Genomic DNA, 23,583 nt, shown 5'->3' with positions numbered 1-23,583 from the left:
ATTATCAATATAATGAATATCCACAAAGAAATATAGGGTACTTGAGAAAGAATGATAGAGATAATGCCCATCAAGAACAGAATTATCAATATACAAATAAGGAAGATAGAGGATGGGAAAGTAAGCAAAGGACTGTTATTACCAAAAATAGATTTGCACCATTAGAAAATGAAGAAAAAAACAAACTATCCAAGGAAGAATTAGCTTTTTTAGGTCAGAGCCCTCTAAGGGAGGGCCCTTCTGCGAAAAACAGGATAGGACAGGGAAAGGAAACAAAAGGGTCAAGAGGGGGAAAAAGACAAATAGAGCAGTCAGAGGAGGAAGGAGAAGGAAAGGAAGCCAAAAGACAGAGGTAATAGGAAGTGGAAAGGGTATTTTCAATTTAAGTAAGAAAGTCTTAAATAAAGAGGAAGAAAGAGTCCTCAAACTGGGCCTCTCATTTGCCCCGTCTAAACCCATGAACAAATTTGAGACACATATCAACATTAGGAAATTTGTAAGGAATTTAACTCTGAAAAGATTTTTCTTAAAAAACCCTTTGGAGAAATATATTAAAATCAAGAATGAAACTAGGAAAGAAGATATTTATGAGCACACCAATTTAAGGTCAAAATCTAATTTTTACCCGAAAAATGATAAAGGAAGCAATTTAGAGATGTTTGAAAAAGTAGTCCTAGCAGATCTAAGAAAAAGTGATTTTTTAAAACAGGGATCTAAGAGAAATCTGACCAAAAAAGAAAGAGAAGTATTGAAAGAATTGGAAAATGATGAGGATGTGACCATAAAAATGGCAGATAAGGGAGGAGGCGTGGTAATAATGGACAGCGATAAATATAGATTGGAAGCAGAAAGATTATTAAATGATAAAAAAAACATACAGAAAATTAGATCTAGACCCTACAAACAAATTAAAAAGGATATTAGATAAAGGGAAAGATAAAGGAATTTTAACTGAAAAAGAATACCTATACATTTTGCCTCAATTCCCGAAGATACCTATCTTCTATTTTCTACCAAAAGTGCATAAGAGCTTGATAAATCCCCCCAGTAGACCGATAGTTTTGGGGATAGGATCTATAACAGCGAATCTATCGGAGTATGTAGATAGGTTTCTGCAAAAATATGTAGCAAATTTAAATTCATATTTAAAAGATACCACTAGTGTCCTTAGACTTTTAAAAGACATCAGATGGGATAATGATTATATATTAGCAACGTGTGACGTTATGTCACTCTACACTAACATCAACCACAATTTTGGAATAGAAGCTGTAGAACACTTTTTACAAAAAGATAAGGATATACCTAAGGAGCAAAAGGACTTTTTGATAGAGAGCATATGCTTCATATTGGAGCACAACTATTTCTCATTTGATAGTAAATATTACTTACAAGTAGAGGGGATGAGATTCGCACCGAGCTATGCAAATCTTTTCATGGGCCACTGGGAAGATAACTTCTTGGCACATGTGGAGCTCGGTGCGAATCTCATGCTATTTAAGAGATACATTGATGATATCCTCATTGTTTGGAAGGGCAGTGAGGAAGCCCTTAGGGATCTATTTAAACTAATGAATAATAATGACAGAGGTCTAACCTTCACCCATCAAATCAGTAAGGAAAGTATCACATTCTTGGATTTGAATATACTAGTAGACACTAAAGGACTCATTACAAAAACACATTTCAAACCCACAGACTCTAATAATTATATACACGCAACCAGTTGTCACTTTTCAAAATGGAAAAACAATATACCAGTAGGACAAACACTCAGAATCCGTAAAAACTGCACAAAAATTGATGATTTTGAGGAACAAATTAAGCTCTTGGAATGTAAGTTTAGAGACAGAGGATATAAGGAAGAACATGTGCAAAAAGCTATAACCAGAGCGAGAAACACAGACAGGGATTCACTATTAAACTATAAGATTAAAAATCAACAAATAATGGAAGATTGCAATGTACCATTCATAACAGAGTACAGTGATAGCCATAATCAGATAAGGAAAATTTTAAGAAAGCATTGGCACATTGTAAAAAACAACCCAATATTAGGTGATAGACTCCCACCGTATCCAAAGATAGTTTACAAAAAGACAAAAAAATTAAAATCAATTTTGGCACCTAGTGAGTATAAGAGAAAAAAAACAGGCCAGATAAATAAAGACAAAGATCTATGGGGTAATGAAATAAAAGGATTTTTTCCTTGCACAACGTGCAAATCCTGTAAATATAGTACGAAGAAAAAAAGTTTAATGATTCCAGGGATGAGCACAGAATATGAAATTAAGGATACAATTAGATGCAGCAGTAAGGGTATTATTTATGTTATGCAGTGCTCTTGTAATTTAGTTTATGTAGGAGAGACGAGCAGGATGCTTAGGGATAGAATACGAGAACACCTATGGAATGTGGAGAAGGGAAAGTTAGAAACACATTTATACCAACATTTTAGGGACGTACATAGAAATAATTTGAAAGATTTTAGGTTCTGGGGTATTTGTAAGGTGAGAGGAGACTGGAGAGGAGGTAATTATGAGAATAAATTACTAAGAAAGGAGGCGGAAATTATATACAATTTTAATGCACTTTATCCAAATGGACTTAATTCGGAACTAGAAATTGCCCCATTCCTATGAGAATTATAAACTGTTAAATAACCCTCAATCCCCCCTCCCTTCCTCCCCCTCCTCCCCCCTCCCCCCCCTCTCCCCCCCTAAATATTTGGAAAAACATTTTTTTAAGATATATGGAATCTGTGATATAGAAGGGATATAAGGATGATGTATAAGAATTTGTTTATATGGATATTTGTGTATGTAAGGGGTTTATATGTATGTATATCTTTTATAAGGTTTTAAATATATTTTTTCAGAGGCTTTGTAGAAGTAAGCCGAAATTTAATATTTATTGTATTATATTTTATGTAATTATTAAGTGCAACCCCCATTTTTAGAAGTTTTATATAAAATACATATTTTTAGTCCGTTGAAAAATTAATACCTGGTTGATAAATTTAGGGTACCCGGATATCATATAGTAATGAGGCTCATAATCTGAATTTTGATCAGTATATTTTAAAGGATAGTCTGTTCTTTACAACAATATGATCCTATTTATTGATTTATTTATTAATTTTAAATAAGAATAACTATGTAAAATTTATAGTAACAACCCTTTGAAACAAGATATAGTAAGCAACTAGATTATTATTAAAAGGAGTTATTGTGTGAATTCGATATATGGTCCAAAATGAAATAAAGGCACAAACATAATGGCACTAGAATAGGAAATAAGAGGCATGAGGATCCCACCGATTAACAGTGGAGGCTCCTCCATATGTGCACTCCCGCACGTGAGCCTCCTGTGAAAAAGGGGGAAAAAGAAAGAAATTAAATTTTTTAGCTGAATAAATATAATTTCCCCCTATTGGAAAAATTATATTTATTCAGCCAAAAAATGTTCTAGATTGTGCAGTTTAAATAAAATGTCTAGCTTGTGCAGTTTAAATAAAATGTCTAGATTGTGCAGTTTAAATAAAATGTCTAGCTTGTGCAGTTTAAATAAAATGTCTAGCTTGTGCAGTTTAAATAAAATGTCTAGATTGTGCAGTTTAAATAAAATTAAAAAAATCCTTTAATATACCTCTCTACCGCACGTGCGGTAGAGGAGGTATAGGCTGCTATATCCTTTTGGTCATGTTTTCTATGTATCTGCTGCTCCGCCCATAACAGAGCCTATACCTCTGCTAATCGCACAATTTTCAATGTGCGATTAGTGCCATTACTATGGGCGGGCAGCAGGGGGAGCACTGTTTTTTAAACGTGTGTTATCCCTCCATATTGTGGATCACAGTGGCAGCGGCAGAACAGGAAGAAGCAGGAGACTGGGCTGATTGATCTAACTAGGTGAAAATTGAATCACTGTTTAATTCTAACAAAGGGCTTATATGGGAGACTACCATACTGCTTGCAGTCACAAAGCAGCTTAATCCCAGAGCAGAGAAGACGGCTATTATGTTCACTCCATATTCCATAACATAAGCCATCTTGTCTGCTCTGTGAATAAGCTGCCAGGAGCACCAGAGCCAGCCCACTGTTCCTCAGAGATCACTGAAATGAAGACCTAGTGTGATCGGCTACACTGAGTTTTCTATGGCTCAGTCTGGTTAGCGAGTGCAGCTGACTGTAAATGCTGCAGCAGGGAGGTAATTAAAAGTTAATAAATCCTCAAGTCTGACTTGGTGCTGCTGGAAATAGTTTAACACTGCGTGCCCATGGTGTGCTGTTGCATCAAGTGTGTGCGTGGAGCTGGAGCGAATACTGTGCATTCAACTGTGTCATGAGTAACTTTCTTAAAAACATTCCTGTGGGGCCGGGGGCCATAACAGATAGCAGCTAGCTAGCAATTAAATCAGTCATTAGCTAGATTTACGGAAGGGAAGCTGTGTCCATTCATAGTGTGTTACTTGCCCTTCCTCCTGCTCTTCTTATCCCCCTCCCCTCCACCTCAGTGCTGCATGTTATCTCTGCTGGGGAATCTGCTTGTTAAAACTAGCAGACACAGAGGGGTAGCCTGTGTTTCATCACTCACAATGTCAGGTCAGCCGGAGTCACCAGAAAATAAATCACACAGGAAAAGTATTGCTGGGGAGAAGGGGGCTTAGAGTTCCTATTTAATAACATATATTAACCCTTTCTTCATATGACTCTATAATATCACAGATGTTTGCCTTATAATGATCCCTTTTAAACTTTTAGCTCCAATAATGCTTCCAAGTTCCAACTCAAAGCATGTGGTTGTCTGTAGATGTACTTTTTTCACATAAAGTCTTTATGCATATCTTTTTTTTTAAAGTTAGGTTTAGAGATGTGTATGGAAGGGTTGAATTTCTATTCAAAATATCACCTTAAATAAAAATAATCTTGATACAGTAATAATCCAGACTCCCTGGATGATTATATATATATATATATATATATATATATATATATATATACATACATATACACACATACATACATATATACAAACAATTTTGCAAACAAAACTAAAGTTACTTTGTAAATGCTATAAAAAGTAAAATTACACAATGACCAAAAAAAAAATATGGCCACAAAAGGCCTAAAACTGGGGGGGGCAGCAGAATTTTTAGTGCCTAGGGCAGCACAAAACCTAAATACACCACTGGTATGTATATATATGTATGTATGTATGTATATGTGTGTATTTATATATATATATATATATATATATATATATATAATTTTACATAACTGGTCCGTGAACCCCCATTTGAATAACCCACGAGCCGCCACTGCCGATTAAGATTACCTAAAGAGGAAATGAGACACTTTTGAATGAACGCCGGAACAGGCAAGGTATTTAAGGAGCAGGTAAGATAAACAGAGAATCTTGAGAAAGCCCCGGATAACAGGGGTGAAACGCATAGAAAAGACTGTGCTTCTACACGAAACCTGCAAGGAGAAACTACATACCTGAAGGAATTTAAGAAGCGAAACCTCTGCGTACGGAAGTACTGAAGTGCAGAGACGAAAAACAGCTGAATCGAACAAAGATTCTAGGATATACTTGCACAAGTATTTTTTCTTTAACAGCTGATCGAAGCCGGTGATGTCAGATGTGCAACTGAAGGGCGCGAGGACTCCCGGTCCAACACAATACCGTTCACATTGGGGAAGGAGCAGGTTAGAGCTATACGATCTGCTAATAGATCGAGAGTCTTACAGAATATATCTGGACTATCAACCTGTGTTATTTGGAGGTAAGACTGAAGCATATTATCAAAGTTGATTTGGATCCAAACTTGCCTGAATATATGTAATATTTCAAAGACTTGTCACAGAAGTGTCTCCATAAAGAGACTGATATATACACAAAGAACTGTTGCCATTAAGAGACAATCTGAGATATATTGCCTACTGAGAAACACGCTGGAGTGTCTATTACATTTGTGCCAGGGAAACCGGTTTCCTAGATAATATTGAGCTGCATAAAAATTTGTGATCAGCGTTTAGGAATCAGCACATTTAGAGTATTTAAGAAATATTAAAGGTTGCAACTAGGTGATAAGAAATAATAAGGGTTGTTTTTAGACATAGAGCCACCACATTTTAGGTTATTAGAGTGTATGAATGAGATGAATGTTTGTTATACGATTGTTTTATGACAATTTGAGAATATTTATGACATATGTCAGTTTTATAAATAAATCTTTTTTAGTGTGTTTTAGAAATTGATTATTAATAAATATATATTAGGAAAACTTCGGATATTTAAAGCCTCTCTTTTTTGGAGTAGTTAACCCTAAAGTATTCTGAGTCCGATTTTGTAAAATATTTTTATACTAGTAGGAACAGATCAATATTTAGATCTTTTTACACATAGTGATTTGAAGCAGTTCCTAATAGAAAAGAACAAAATACAGCTGATTTAACTGTTATAATAATTATTGTAAAGTCCTGAATTTATATATACACAGCTAAAATTGAGGTTTTATAATATACATTCTATCAAAAAAAGGATTTATATAGATTTGAATCTTTAAAGGGATCCCATAGTTGCATATATCATCCCAATATAACCCAGTTATAATTTGAACTATATATTAAAGTGTGAATTTTGAATTGGGAATCCCAAGATCTAATTGGAAAGTAATCAGCTTGTCAGGATAGGTAAAGTCCAGAGTTAGACCCAAATGCTAGAATGAGGTTAATAACACCCTAGCACAGTGAGTATATACCAGGACCTGACCCTGCGACAGCTGTAGTATAATATACTCACAGTAATAGACTGGAAGATGACACAGCAGGGTCAGGAGAAGAAACTTCGTGTAGAAAGGGTTAACCAATAGAGTAATCAGGCAGGCAATGTCCAGCAACGTGTAATCAGGCAGGTAAGGGTTAACCAATAGAATAGTCAGGCAAGCAATATCCAGTAACGTGTAATCAGGCAGATAGGGGTTAACCAGTAGAGTAATCAAGCAATCAAAGTCCAACAACGTGTAATCAAGCAGATAAGGGTTAACCAATAGAGTAGTCAGGTAAGCAATGTCCAGCAACATATTATCAGGCAGGTAGGGGTTAACCAATAGAGTAGTCAGGTAAGCAGTGTCCAGCAACGTGTTATCAGGCAGGTAGGGGTTAACCAATAGAGTAGCCAGGTAAGCAGTGTCCAGCAACGTGTTATCAGGCAGGTAGGGGTTAACCAATAGAGTAGTCAGGTAAGCAGTGTCCAGCAACGTGTTATCAGGCAGGTAGGGGTTAACCAATAGAGTAGTCAGGTAAGCAGTGTCCAGCAACGTGTTATCAGGCAGGTAGGGGTTAACCAATAGAGAAGTCAGGTAAGCAGTGTCCAGCAACGATATCAGGCAGGTAGGGTTTTAGGGTTCAGAATAAGCAGGCACAGATTCAGAATATATCACAAGAAAAGATTTGTACTCACATAGCCCACGAGTAAAAACAAACAGGCACAGATGAGAGGAGACGCCGGGATAAGAAGGCCTCCTGACGTCATCGGAAGGCCGACAGGAACAGGGTTGCTAAGCAACCAATGAAAGCGCTACCGCGATGAGACAGAGAAAGCGATCAGCAGCTGAGCGATCGCGACAGTGCCCCCACCTCAAGGACCCCTCCGGGGAACACGAACAGGCTTTGAAGGATTCTGGGCGTGGAACTGTTTGATCAAAGCAGAGGCACGGACATGAGAAACAGGTTCCCAAGAACGTTCAGTGATGGGATATCCCTTCCAATGGACCAAATAGTACAGATGGTTACCCCTTAATCTGGAATCAAGAATGTGACTGATCTCAAATTCTGAAGTACCATCCACAAGGAACGGAGAGGGAACTCTACATTTGGTGGAAAACCGGTTAGAGACTGCTGGTTTAAGAAGAGATACGTGAAAGACAGGGTGAATCTTCAAGTTGTCTGGTAAAGCCACCCTGGAGGCAGAAGAACATACCTTGGAAACAATCCTGAATGGTCCGATGTATTTGGGACCCAATTTAGCACAGGGTTGTTTGAGTCGGATGAATCTGGTGGAAATCCAAACCTTGTCTCCAGTCCGAAAAGAGGGCGCCTTCCGAATCTTCTTCCAGTGTTTACAGAGACTTCTCACTGTACGATCTGCTCCAGGAACTCCAGAACCTCCCGAAGACATAGGAAAGGTTCTAGGTTCGAATCCATAGGCTGCCTTGAAAGGAGAAGTCTGTAAAGAAGAGTTGAAGCGGGAATTGTAAGCAAGTTCTGCTAAAGGAAGAAGTTGCGACCAATTGGAGTGCTGATGATTAACATAGTGCCTGAGATAGGCCTCAAGAGATTGATTTACCCGCTCAGTTTGACCGTTGGACTGAGGATGATGCGCAGTAGAAAGAGATATGGTAACTCCAAACTGTTTGCACAGAGATTTCCAAAATCTTGAGACAAATTGAACTCCTCGATCAGAAACGATGTCCAAAGGAAAACCATGTAATCTGGTGATATGGAGAATAAACAATTCAGCGAGTTTCTGGGCCGATGGTAATCCAGTTAAAGGAACAAAATGAGCAGCGTTGGAAAACCTGTCTACCACAACCCATATGGTCTTGTTTCCGGCAGAATTAGGAAGATCTGTAATAAAGACCATGGAAACATGAGACCAGGGATAGTACGGAACAGGCAGAGGTTGTAAGAGCCCAAGAGGTAATGATGAAGATTGTTTATTTGAGGTACAGGAAGTACAAGCTGCAACATAATCCTTGACATCTTTGCCCATGGAAGGCCACCAGACATGTTGTTTGAGTCTCCACAAAGTATTACGTACTCCTGGATGTCCAGACAGAACATTATCATGAGCCCAACGAAGAAGTTTTAGGCGGAATTCAGTAGGTACAAATAAGATCCCAGGAGATATGTTATACGATGAAGGAACAGAAGCTTGAGCGGACTGTAACGCTTGTAAAGGAAACATAGATAACTGAGCCAGAACTTTAGCAGGGCGAAGAATGGGTTCAGAATCCAGAAATGTAGAATCAGAAGCCAGGAATTGTCTAGATAAAGCGTCTGCTTTCGTATTCTTAGAGCCAGGAATATAAGAGAGGACAAAATTAAATCTGGAGAAGAACAGAGCCCATCGGGCTTGACGTGAGTTGAGGCGTTTGGCAGTATGAAGATACAGAAGATTTTTATGGTCTGTGAGTATAAGAAATGGTTGAACAGTGCCTTAAAGCAGATGTCTCCATTCTTCCAAAGCCATTTTAATAGCTAACAGTTCTTTGTTTCCAACGTCATAATTCAGTTCGGAAGTATTGAACTTCTTGGAGAAAAATCCCACAGGAAGAATCTTGCTAGAAACAGGATTTCACTGAGATAGAACTGCCCCAGCAGCAATCAGAGAAGCATCCACTTCAAGAATGAATTGAAGAGTCGGAACAGGATGGCAAAGAATGGGAGCCGAAGTAAATGCAGACTTTAGAGATTCAAATGCCTGTAAAGCTAGATCAGACCAATGCTTGCAATCCTGACCCTTTTTAGTAAGAGCAGTAAGGGGTGCCGAGATGTTAGCAAAGTCCTTATGAACTTACGATAGTAATTGGCAAACCCCAGGAACCTTTGAAGAGATTTTAAGGAAGTAGGTCTAGGCCAGTCTAGGATAGCCGACAGTTTGTCAGAATCCATCTTGAATCCAGACGGAGAAATAATGTAACCCAAGAAAGGAATAGATTCTTGATGAAAAGAACACTTTTCAAGCTTGGCAAAGAGAAAATTTTCACGTAATCTCTGGAGTACTAATGTAACATGATGAATGTGATCCTGTACAGTCCGGGAATAAATCAGAATATCATCAAGATAGATAATAACAAATTAATTAAGATAGTCTCTGAATATTTCATTAACAAAATGTTGGAAAACTGCAGGGGCATTGCATAACCCAAAAGGCATAACTAAATATTCGTAGTGTCCAAACCTAGTGTTGAAGGCAGTTTTCCACTCGTCCCCTTTACGAATTCTGACCAAATTATATGCCCCACGAAGATCCAATTTGGTAAAGATGGAAGCACCCTGGAGTCGATCAAATAATTTGGGAATGAGAGGGAGTGGATAACAATTCTTGATTGTAATCTGATTAAGAGCTCGATAATCAATGCAAGGACGAAGACCTCCATCTTTTTTTTCCACAAAGAAGAAACCTGCCCCTACTGGAGAAGAAGAAGGGCGGATAAAACCTCGGGCCAAATTATCCTTGATATATTCCTCAAGTGAAACATTTTCTTGACGAGAAAGTGGGTAAGTTTTACCCTTAGGTAGAGGTGCTCCTGGTAATAAGTCAATGGGACAATCAAAGGTCCGGTGAGGAGGTAATACTTCAGCATCTTTTTTGGAAAAAACATCACAAAAAGAATGATATTGTTCAGGCAAAGAATCAGGAACGTCCAAAACTGCCACAACAGTACTGGAAGTTTTGGGAGCATTCCGTAGACACTGTGTGAAACAAGAAGATCCCCAAGCAACAAGCTCTCCTTTAGACCAGGAAAAAACTGGATCATGTAGTTGAAGCCAAGGAAGTCCCAAAATGAGGGGAAACTGTGGGGAAGAGATGATGTCAAAACAAATGGTTTCGGAATGAAGTACTCCTACAGACATGAGAAGAGGAATGGTAGAATATCGAATGAAACCAGAACCTAAAGGTTGACCACTGACAGTAGTGACTTTAATTATTTGGCTCTTGGAAAGCAAAGGAATACGAAAAGCATTGACAAACTCCGAATCCATAAACATTCCTGCAGCTCCAGAGTCGATGAGTGCTTGAGCCTGAAATTTGATGTTGCCAAAGCGGACAGTAACCGGAAGAAACAGCTTGGGATTGAGGGAAGAAAAAGAACTTTGGCTTAACTCAGTCCCTCTTCCTGGAGTTAAGCCCTGGCTTTTACTGGACGAGTTGGACAATCTTTTAACATATGCCCTTTAATACCGCAGTAAAGACATAGTCCCAGATTACGCCTTCTGAGACGTTCAGCTTCGGATAATTTAATAGCACCAACCTCCATGGGTTCACTTGACTCAGAGATGGAAGTATTTGGAGTAGGAAGTTTTGGAGACTGAGGCATAGGACGAAAGGAAGATCTGATAAAGGATCTTCTGTTACGGTCACGTTCATGGAGACGCTCAGAGTAACGAGAATCAAGCTTGATACATAGGTTGATAAGATCTTCTAGAGAATCAGGAAGATCCCTATAAACCAATTCGTCTTTCAAACGATCACAAAGACCTTTACGAAATGCTGCACGCAGTGCCCCATGATTCCACATAGTTTCAGCAGCTAAAGTCCGGAATTCTATAGCGTATTGTGCTACAGAAAGAGATCCTTGTCTTAAATCTAAAAGTTCTGCTTCAGCCGCCAGGGCTTTACCCTTCATAAGAGAAATTAAAAAGGTGATCTTGGAGGAAGAGGAAACAAACATCTGAGGATTATTTCTGAAGTTAAGGCGGCACTGATTAAGAAATCCTCGACAGTCTTCAGGATTGCCGTCATATTTATCCAGTAGTGAAATTCTAGGAATAAAGTGTGATGCAGGTTGTGGCGGATTAAAAGCAGGGTTAGAGCTGGGCACAGGAACAACAGGTGTTGCTGAGGCTTGAGAAGGAGGAGAAAGGTTATGCAAAAGAGCAGTTATTCGATCCAATTTAGAATCCAGGGATTGCAGGTGTGCAGAGTGGGTTCCAAGAAGCTGTCCCTGTAGAGCCACAGCTCTGGATAACTCACCAGGGTCCATTATATGGCCTGTTTGTAATGTCAGGATAGGTAAAGTCCAGAGTTAGACCCAAATGCTAGAATGAGGTTAATAACACCCTAGCACAGTGAGTATATACCAGGATCTGACCCTGCAACAGCTGTAGTATAATATACTCACAGTAATAGACTGGAAGATGACACAGCAGGGTCAGGAGAAGAAACTTCGTGTAGAAAGGGTTAACCAATAGAGTAATCAGGCAGGCAATGTCCAGCAACGTGTAATCAGGCAGGTAAGGGTTAACCAATAGAATAGTCAGGCAAGCAATATCCAGTAACGTGTAATCAGGCAGATAGGGGTTAACCAGTAGAGTAATCAAGCAATCAAAGTCCAGCAATGTGTAATCAAGCAGATAAGGGTTAACCAATAGAGTAGTCAGGTAAGCAATGTCCAGCAACGTATTATCAGGCAGGTAGGGGTTAACCAATAGAGTAGTCAGGTAAGCAGTGTCCAGAAACGTGTTATCAGGCAGGTAGGGGTTAACCAATAGAGTAGTCAGGTAAGCAGTGTCCAGCAACGTGTTATCAGGCAGGTAGGGGTTAACCAACAGAGTAGTCAGGTAAGCAGTGTCCAGCAACGTGTTTTCAGGCAGGTAGGGGTTAACCAATAGAGTAGTCAGGTAAGCAGTGTCCAGCAACGTGTTATCAGGCAGCTAGGGGTTAACCAATAGAGAAGTCAGGTAAGCAGTGTCCAGCAACGATATCAGGCAGGTAGGGTTTTAGGGTTCAGAATAAGCAGGCACAGATTCAGAATATATCACAAGAAAAGATTTGTACTCACATAGCCCACGAGTAAAAACAAACAGGCACCGATGAGAGGAGACGCCGGGAATAAGAAGGCCTCCTGACGTCATCGGAAGGCCGACAGGAACAGGGTTGCTAAGCAACCAATGAAAGCGCTACCGCGCTGAGACAGAGAAAGCGATCAGCAGCTGAGCGATCGCGACACAGCTAATTTGCCCATAGCTATTAGCGCCATCTAAATCGTTCATAGAATATCTAGAGTATATCAGTAGAACTACAGTATGTAACAATATCTAGAGTATATCAGTAGAACTACAGTATGTAACAATATCTAGAGTATATCAGTAGAACTACAGTATGTAACAATGTCTAGAGCATATCAGTAGAACTACAGAATGTAACAATATCTAGAGCATATCAGTAGAACTACAGTAGGTAACAACTTCTATCCCTCCTCCTCCCTTTGATTTCAGAACTGACCAAAAAAACCTGGGCCGATGCGGGCCCTATATTAGATGTTCCCTGAGTACTGTTAGTTGATACACTCATTCCAGTACTGGTTCCCTCTGTAAGATTAGATCTGTTGTTAAATTTGGGAACCACCCCCAAATGTGTGGTATGGTTTGTCAGTCATACCTGTGTTAGTATTCTTAGTAGTAATCCCTAATTGTATAGTCTGGTTATCAGTCACATGTGTAGGTGTGTTTTTTTTTCTATAGTGTGGTTAGTAATCAATTGAAAGTTATCACTGGTCCTCTTGGGAATTTTACTAGGTTGTACTTCATTTTCAGAGTTAGAGCCTTCATTTTAGGAGGTCGAGAAATTAGACAGAGATTCCTCATCTGTGGTTTCATTGTCAATACTTTTAAATGTAACCTTCTTTTTACCTCTGTTTCTCCTCCACCTACGATTAGTTCCCATAGTTCCTGATATATTGTCATTGTCATTACCATCCCCATTATCCTGATTAAATCAAGGTAGTCTGCGTCTATGTAATTTATGTTATATAAAAATTTGGGGCGCGATCCGATATACGGCGTAGTTTGCGGCGCAAGCGAGGAAACCCGCGTCGCCCGCAGTTTCAGCTCGCAACTCGAGCTATCCAATATGCGGCGCCGTCAATTGCTAAAGTGGCGTAAGTCTGACAAAGTAGCGATGCCCAGAAATCTGCGTAAGTACAGATTTTTGGAGTCGCCAGTGACTTGCGCCACGTTAGAATCTGCCGGCGCCTACAAAACCTGACTAAAGTATGAAATCACCCGCACTGTCTAACACGCCTCCTAAACATAGCCCGACACATCTAACCCTCTATCCGCTATCCCCCAGATTCAAGCCAATCGGATTGAACTTGAATCTGATTGGCTGATTCAATCAGCCAATCAGATTTTTCTACCTTAATTCCAATTGGCTGATAGAATCCTATCAGCCAATCGGAATTCGACGGACGCCATCTTGGATGACGTCATTTAAAGGTACCTCATTCGTTGTTCAGTCGTCGGCCGGGATGGATGCTCCGCGTCGGTGGAGCGAAAAAAGAAGATTGAAGATGCCGCTTGATGGAAGATGCTGCCGGATGGAAGAAGACTTTGCTGCCGCTTGGAGAAAGACATCGCCGGCATGAAGACTTCTTCTTTGCCGCTTGGAGAAAGACATCGCCGGGATGAAGAATTCTTCATTGCCGCTTGGATAGACATCGCCCGGATCGGATGAGGAGTTCGGCCCGGTTGGGTGAAGACAAGGTAGGGAGATCTTCAGGGGGGTATTGTTAGGTTTTTTTAATGGGGGTTATGGTGGGTTTAAATTAGGGGTATGTGGGTGGTGGGTTGTAATGTTGGGGGGGGTGTTGTGTTTTTTTTTTCAGGCAAAAGAGCAGTTTTCTTTGGAGCATGCCCCGCAAAAAGGCCCTTTTAAGGGCTGGTAAGGTAAAAGAGCTTTGAACTTGTTTAATTTAGAATAGGGTAGGGCATTTTTTTTATTTTGGGGGTTTATTATTTTATTAGGGGGCTTAGAATAGGTGTAATTAGCTTAAAAATCTTGTAATCTTTTTTTATTGTTTGTAATTTAGTGTTTGTTTTTTTTTGTAATTTAGTTTAGTTTATTTAATTGTATTTTTAGATAGATATTTGTAGTTTATTTAATTTATTGATAGTGTAGGTGTATTTGTAACTTAGGTTAGGATTTATTTTACAGGTAATTGGGTAATTATTTTAACTAGGTAGCTATTAAAGAGTTAATAACTATTTAATAGCTATTATACCTAGTTAAAATAATTAACAATTTACCTGTAAAATAAATATAAACCCTAACATAGCTACAATGTAATTATTAATTATATTGTAGCTATCTTAGGGTTTATTTTATAGGTAAGTATTTAAATTTAAATAGGAATATTTTAGTTTATAATATGAAATAGATTAATTTAATAATAATTTAGTTAGGGGTGTTAGGGTTAGATAGAGTTAATATAGTTAATATAAATACTATAGTAACTATATTAATTATATTAACCCTAATATAATTAGGGTTAATATAGTTATATATATAATGTAATAACTATATTAACTATAATATACTTAGGGTTAATATAGATAATATAGCTGGTGGCGGGGTAGGTAGATTAAATTAGGGGTTATTAATTTTAATATAGATGGCGGCGGTGTAAGGGGCTTACATTAGGGGTTAATACTATTAATATAGATGGCGGCGGTGTAGGGAGGGCAGGTTATAGGGCAAAAGAGCTGTTTACTTTTGGGCAAAGCCCCGCAAAAGGCCCTTTTAAGGGCTGGTAATAGAGCTTATTACTTTAGGGGGATTAGATTAGGGGTTAATAATATTAAGATAGCTGGCGGCGGTATAGGGGGATTAGATTAGGGGTTAATAATTTTGATATAGGTGGCGGCGGTGTAAGGGGTCAGATTAGGGGATAGATAAGGTAGATGGCGGCGGTGTAAGGGGTTCACATTAGGGGATAGATCAGTTAGATGGTGGCGGTTTTAGGGGTTCACAGTAGGGGGTTAGTTTATGTAGATGGCGGCGGGGTCCTGGAGCGGCGGTTTATGGGTTAATAACTTTATTAGGGATTGCAGCGGGGGATTGCGGTTGACAGGTAGATAGACATTGCGCATGCGTTAGGTGTATTTAGCAGCTAGTTTAGGGAGTTACGGGGCTCCAATAGTCAGAGTAAGGCTTCTTACGGCTGCTTTTTGTGGCGAGGTGAAAATGGAGTAAGATTTCTCCATTTTCACCACGTAAGTCCTTACGCTGTATATTGGATACCAAACTGCGCTGGTTTGGTATACCTGCCTATGGCCCAAAAAACTACGGGCGACGGCAGAAATATACGCGCGTAACTTCTAAGTTACGCCGTATATAGGATACCAAACCTGCGCAAATATTGGCGTCGCCTGCTTTTGCGGGCGACAATTTTTATCGGATCGGGCCCCAGACCAGTAGAATAGTCTTTCTGATCTCTTAGAAATGTCACATGTTTAACTTGTATAATATCTATTTTATGAGCCTCTATAACATCCTTTAACATTTTATCAAATTCACCATACCCATTGGTTAGTTGATGTTTTGTTAAGTTCCACCTGTAAAGAGACAATGTCATTTCTAACAGCAAGCAATTGTTCAAATTTATATTTGATGAGCATAATCATTAAATGTATAGAGCACTCTGATAAAATACTGTTCTACTCTCTAATAAAGTCCGGATCTTGAACTTCAAATGTCAGAAAAAAATTTACCCTCAGACCTCGAGGGCTCATATTCTGAGACACATATTTATTCATAATCCATGTATCAAGTTTTAATCTAAGTTCCTTTACACGTAAAAGTTCTATATTATGAAACAGATCACTGAGTTTTGTATTTGCAGTGTCTAATGTAAAAAATTCCTCCAACTCCAAGCCTGCTAGATCCAAGTCATCTACAGCTGTAAGTGAGAAAAAGTTAAATTGTTCCCTTGGTACCTCCATATTAAACAAATTAAGTACGAATGAAACTTCCAAAATTCAGCCTAAACACTGCCACCAATACGTTATTTAGAGATTAGGAGAACAAGCAATATAGGTAAGAGCAACACAATTCTCCAAACAAACAGTGACCGTGCCAGGATGATATGTATACTGAAGTCAATGGATAGGACTGTAAAAGAAACAGGAGTCAAAACAGTTCTTACTGCGCCTGACTCACCAGTCCAAGGTAGCCTTGTACCATCTGAACGGCGGGGGACTGTGGCACGTAGCCAACCCTACCCCTTGTGTTCCAGTTCATCCGATTAACTGCAATCCAAGCATTTCTCCAAACAGTACACTTTCCCTCCTCGAGGATGTAAAGCTTGTTTGATCGTCGCTTCCGGTGACGTCATCTACCATGCATTTGTCGACTCTCAGTAAATCATCCAGTTTCTCCGTTTGCCTCCATAGCCCCACTGCATCCAGGACAATCCAGTAACCCTCGGCTGCAAGGTGAATGTTGGATAGGAAGGCTCCTCTCCCTCCTCAATAACATAGAAAAAATAGATCCAAGAAAAACACCTCTCAAAAGCATTAATTTGAAACTGTTAAAAAATCCAAAGAGTCAAAGTTCATGGTTAATACACAATAGAACATGTAAGTGTGGTAAGAATTTACAGTCCTATCCAGTGACTTCAGTATACATATTATCTCAGCACTGTCACTGTTTGGAGAATTGTGTTGCTCTTACCTATAACAATTGTAGTTGTCGCATTTTTGGAAGGAATAACAATGCTATAATGCTTTATATAGATGGACATATGTGGGAGAGAATCACAATACATACATAGATGTACATAACACACATCACACAACAACAATGCTATACTGCTTTATATAAATCAGCATATGTGGGAGAGAATCACAATACATACATAGATGTACATAACACACATCACACAATAACAATGCTATAGTGCTTTATATAAATCAGCATATGTGGGAGAGAATCACAATACATACATAGATGTACATAACACACATCACACAATAACAATGCTATAGTGCTTTATATAAATCAGCATATGTGGGAGAGAATCACAATACATACATAGATGTACATAACACACATCACACAATAACAATGCTATAGTGCTTTATATAAATCAGCATATGTGGGAGAGAATCACAATACATACATATATGTACATAACACACATCACACAACAACAAAACACACATTTATCTTTTTAATCATCACACAATAAGAATGTTGCAAACTAGAACAAGAGAACGAAGATTTTGAAACTAGATAAGCATGTTGCTAATATGATGACATCATTCTAAGCTTCAACCATACAGATTCCAGCATTAGGACTTTACCGCCCCGTTCATCAGTTTCTCACTCAATATTACATATACGTAGATGAGAGGTTTGGAAGATCTTCATTATTATTGAGATTTCATTGGGACATGTAAAATATTGAGATCTCGCCAATCACCTTATATATATAATATTATAGATGTCAGCCGTTACTTTATAGTAACCCACTTTAAAAGCATTTGCGCCGCTCAAATACAATCAAGTGTATACAATCAGCAATCATTACAAACATGCTACCATTGGATATTTTGCACTATAATTCACCCAAACCCCATGGCCAAAGCGTCCCTTGTGATCAACATTGTATCAAATCGCTTTTGTGTTTTTGCATACCTTGTTACTCCTTGTGTGTTTGCTCTGCTCTTTGGCTTTGTACTGCTTGGCTTTGCAAACATGGATAACCCCAAGTTAGAGTGTGTAGGTGCTGTTGGACAAGTTTTGTACAACAGAATCAGACGGGCTTGGTGTCTCCAAGAGAGGCGTGGAGAACGTATGATTAGGGGTCCTCATGGATAATATCCAAGGTTTTTGACAAGTATAGGCTTAATAGACAGCAGCTCTTGAGCCTATGGCCCATAGTTATCAAGGTCTGGCAGACCTGATCCGACACTGCGGATCAGGTCCGCCAGACCTCACTGAATACGGCGAGCAATATGCTCGCCGTATTCAGCATTGCACCAGCAGCTCACAAGAGTTGCTGGTGCAACGCCGCCCCCTGCAGAATCGTGGCCAATCGGCCACTAGCAGGGGGGTGTCAATCAACCCGATCGTACTTGATCGGGTTGATTTCCGGCGATTTCTGTCCGCCTGCTCTTTTTGACCACTGCTTTCATAACTGCTGTTTCTGGCGAGTCTGATGACTCGCCAGAAACACGGGGCATCAAGCTCCATTCGGAGCTTGATACATATGCCCCTATATGATGTACTGAAGCCTCATCTGGAGCCAAGCAGTCGTATGCGCACTGCAATCCCTGGCATGTCCAAGATGCTATGCTGCATACATGTCCTGGCGTCTGGAAGCTTTCAATCCGGAGAGGGGTACATTTCTTTGTCTCAAGGTACCTTCTCTGTGGTTTTTTTAAAAGTTTCTTAACTCCATTATACGAATTAAAGAATACTCTTTCTATAACAATTGTAGTTGTCGCTTTTTTGGAAGGAATAACAATGCTATAATACTTTATATAGATGAACATATGTGGGAGAGAATCACAATACATACATATATGTACATAAAACACATCACACAACAACAAAACACACATTTATCTTTTTAATTATCACACAATAAGAATGTTGCAAACTAGAACAAGAGAACGAAGATTTTGAAACTAGACAGGCATGTTGCTAATATGATGACATCATTCTAAGCTTCAACCATACAGATTCCAGCAATAGGACTTTACCGCTCCTTTCATCAGTTTCTCACTCAATATTACATATACGTAGATGAGAGGTTTGGAAGATCTTCATTATTATTGAGATTTCATTGGGACATGTAAAATATAGAGATCTCGCCAATCACTTATATATATATAATATTATAGATGTCAGCCGTTACTTTATAGTAACCCACTTTGAAAGCATTTGCGCCGCTCAGATACAATCAAGTGTATACAATCAGCAATCATTACGAACATGCTACCATTGGATATTTTGCACTATAATTCACCAAAACCCCATGGCCAAAGCGTCCCTTGTGATCAACATTGTATCAAATCACTTTTGTGTTTTTCCATACCTTGTTACTCCTTTTGTGTTTTCTCTGCAATATGGATAACCCCCAGTTAGAGTGTGTAGGTGCTGTTGGACAAGTTTCGTACAACAGAATCAGGCGGGCTCGGCATCTCCAAGAGAGGCATGGAGAACGTATGATTAGGGGTCCTCATGGATAATATGAGCGACTTCAAGGTTTTCAACAAGTATAGGCTCAATAGACAGCAGCTCTTGAGCCTATGTGATGTACTGAAGCCTCATCTGGAGCCAAGCAGTCGTATGCACACTGCAATCCCTAGCATGGCCAAGATGCTATGCTGTATACATGTCCTGGCGTCCGGAAGCTTTCAATCCAGAGAGGGGTACATTTCTTTGTCTCAAGGTACCTTCTCTGTGGTTTTTGAAAAGTTTCTTAACTCCATTATACGAATTAGTAGACTTTACATAGGATTCCCTCAAAATAAGGATGATTTGAGATGACTCAAGAGAGAATTCTTTGCAATAGCTGAAATGCCCAATGTTTTGGGAGCAATAGATTGCACCCATATTGCGCTGCGGGCTTCAGCAGATGAGGGCCCCTACTGAAATCAAAAACACTTTCATAGTTTGAACGTGCAGTTCATTTGTGACGCTTGAATGAGCATTATGAATGTGTTTGCGAATTTCAGGGGGGGGGGGAGTCATGATGCCCGTATCCTTAGGCAGTCGTTACTTTGAGGACAAACAGTTTCCCCATGGGTGGCTCGTTGGTGAGTACTTATGCACAGCATGGTTAAGTAGTTAGACAATTGCAACAGTAATGTTCGCAACACAACAAGTGTTTGTGTAATGTGCAAAATGTGCAGATATAGGATGCGCTTTAACCATTTTTTGTTTCTTTCCGCAAATATCTAGTTTTAAAAACAAACAGATATGTAGCAGGTCATAGCTTAAATGTGCAGATATAGGATGCGCTTTAATCATTTTTTGTCTTTTTCAGCAAATTTCTAGTTTTAGCTCCAAACAGATATGTAGCAGCTCATAGCTTAAATGTGCAAATAAAGAGGCCAATTTAACAAATGTCTTGCGGACCTGATCCGACAGTGCAGATCAGGTCGTCAAGACATCGCTGAATGCAAAGAACAATACGCTCTCCATATTAAGCATTGCACCAGCAGCTCACAAAAACTGCTGGTGCAAAGCCGCCCCCTGCAGACTTGCGGCCAATGGGCCGCTAGCAGGGGGTGTCAATCAACCGATCGTACTCGATCGGGTTGCATTCCACCAATTCCTGTCCGCCTGCTCAGAGCAGGTGGACAGGGTTATGGAGCAGCGGTCGCAAAGACCGCTGCTCCATAACTTGTGTTTCAGGTGAGTCTGAAGACTCGCCAGAAACATGGGCCATCAAGCTCCATTCAGAACTTAATAGATATGCCCGATAATATGCGCTTTAACCATTTTTGTCTCTTTCAGCAAAAGTCTAGTTTTAGCTCCAAACAGATATGTAGCAGGTCATAGCTTAAATGTGCAGATATAGGATGCACTTTAACCATTTATTTGTCTCTTTCAGAAAATGTCTAGTTTTAGAAACAAACAGATATGTAGCAGGTCATAGCTTAAATGTGCAGATATAGGATGCACTTTAACCATTTTTTGTCTTTTTCAGCAAATTTCTAGTTTTTGAAACAAACAGATATGTAGCAGGTCATAGCTTAAATGTGCAGATATAGGATGCGCTTTAACCATTTTTTGTCTCTTTTAGCAAATGTTTAGTTTTTGAAACAAACAGATATGTAGCAGGTCATAGCTTAAATGTTCAGATATAGGATGCGCTTTAACCATTTATTTGTCTCTTTCAGCAAATGTCTAGTATTAGAAACAGGTATGTAGCAGGTCATAGCTTAAATGTGCAGATATAGGATGCACTTTAACCATTTATTTGTCTCTTTCAGCAAATGTCTAGTATTAGAAACAGGTATGTAGCAGGTCATAGCTTAAATGTTCAGATATAGGATGCGCTTTAACCATTTATTTGTCTCTTTCAGCAAATGTCTAGTATTAGAAACAGGTATGTAGCAGGTCATAGCTTAAATGTGCAGATATAGGATGCACTTTAACCATTTATTTGTCTCTTTCAGCAAATGTCTAGTATTAGAAACAGGTATGTAGCAGGTCATAGCTTAAATGTTCAGATATAGGATGCGCTTTAACCATTTATTTGTCTCTTTCAGCAAATGTCTAGTATTAGAAACAGGTATGTAACAGGTCATAGATTAAATGTGCAGACATAGGCTTCTATTTAACAATGTCTGTCGGACCACTGCTTCATAACTGGTGTTTCTGGCGAGCCTGCAGGCATTCGGAGCTTGATAGATAGACCCCATAGGATGTGCTTTAACCCTTTTTTGTCTTTTTCAGCAAATGTCTAGTTTTTTTTTTTTTCTTTTAAATGATTTTTATTGATAGTTTTACAGGTAACATAAACAAATAAACAGATTTCTGAGACCAGAAATGATACATCTACAGATAAATTTACTGCATTTCTTAACTAGTCATGTCAGAAAAAATAACTATAGGTGAAATAGGGGGAGGTAAGGGGAAAGGAGGGGGAAGGGGAATCATAGAGAGGGTCAAGGGGGCCAGGGATAGAGGGACTAATTAGAAGAAGAAAAATATGAGGTATATAGAAGAGCCTTCTTGCACTTAATTTAGTTGAAGATAGCAGAATGTGTCCAGGATAATTATAAAATCTAACATTATACAGTTAGTGAAGGGATACCACTATAGGTTCAGGGTGGTCTTTGCTCCCACAAAAAAAAAAAATAATATCTAGTATAAATTCTTTCTTTCCTAAAAAACAGTAATGTCTTTTTTCCAGGGCTAGAATATGTGATACTTCAGTTTCCCACTGGTTAAAAGTGTGGGGGGGGTATTTGTTTCCAAAATCTAGGTATAATACGGTTGGCACAAGTGAGCATCAATTGTAGGAGTTTTTGCGATAAATACACTGTATTTTAGGGACTATGTTTAGTAAGATCATTGATGCTGAGAGAGAAAGTTGTTTGCTTAAAGTAAGGTTGATGCAACGCTCAATTTGAGCCCAAAAATCTGAAAGTTTGTTACAGGACCACCATATATGAGAGAGCGTGCCCATTTCACAGCGTCGCCTCCAGCAGCTAGAGTTAGCTCCTGGGTATATTTCATTTAATTTTTGGGGTGTGAGGTACCAACGTGAGATGATTTTATAATTAAGTTCAGTCAATATGAGTGAGGTTGAAGATAAGTTGGTCATGCGAAAGCCTCGCAACCAAGCGTCATTCGGGATCTGGACCTGGAGTTCAGCTTCCCATTTAGAAGTATAGGAGGGTAACCTAGTTGTGTGTGCAGCCCTTAGTAACTAATGTGTAATGGAGAGGTGAGACTTATGGATATCTTTTGTAAGGCATAGTTTTTCAAAGGGATTAAGTGGGCGAATGCAGTCGGTTCTGTGAGGGCATGTAAAGATCGCTTGTCGGATTTAAAGTAGCTGTGGCAGGGGGAGCCTATTGAATCCCTCAGAACAATTCTATCTTTCATTAGAGATGAATCTATAAATAGAAATATAGGCATGTTTTTATAAAGAGCTTCCTCTGCTTCATACTTAAACTGGTGCTGGGTAAAGAAAAGAGTATTATTCAGTAATGGGGTCATTGGTGAGATTGGTGTGGAGAGGGTATTAGGGTGTTGGATAAGAGAGTCCCAGACAGTTAATGTAGCCTTAATACATTCGTTAGCTTTGATCATAGGAGGTCGGTAGGGTTTAGGAAGCCAGCATATGTCTCGCATACCGCTTTGATTAAGTAAGACTGCTTCTATTTGGATCCACAATTTGGAGGGGGGGGTTATGATTCCATAAAACTATACGTGTCAGGTGTGTTGCCTTATGGTATAGCGCTAAATTTGGAACATTTAGACCTCCCTCCTCTTTTCTCAAATACATGGTGTTGGGTGATACTCTCGGCTTTTTATATGCCC

The 23,583-nt window shown here is 39.2% G+C and overlaps 1 protein-coding gene across 1 annotated transcript in view; it reads left to right on the top strand.

Annotated features, from left to right (window-relative positions):
* LOC128647607 (G-protein coupled receptor family C group 6 member A-like) overlaps positions 1-23,583 on the top strand; it is a 292,969-nt gene that overhangs the window by 11,365 nt on the left and 258,021 nt on the right. The gene's annotated exons all lie outside the window — the stretch shown is intronic.

This window comes from Bombina bombina, chromosome 2, assembly GCF_027579735.1.
Source record: "Bombina bombina isolate aBomBom1 chromosome 2, aBomBom1.pri, whole genome shotgun sequence".
NCBI lineage: Eukaryota > Metazoa > Chordata > Amphibia > Anura > Bombinatoridae > Bombina > Bombina bombina.
Note: the sequence above shows the minus strand (reverse complement) of the source record. Positions and strands in the feature narration are given on the sequence as shown.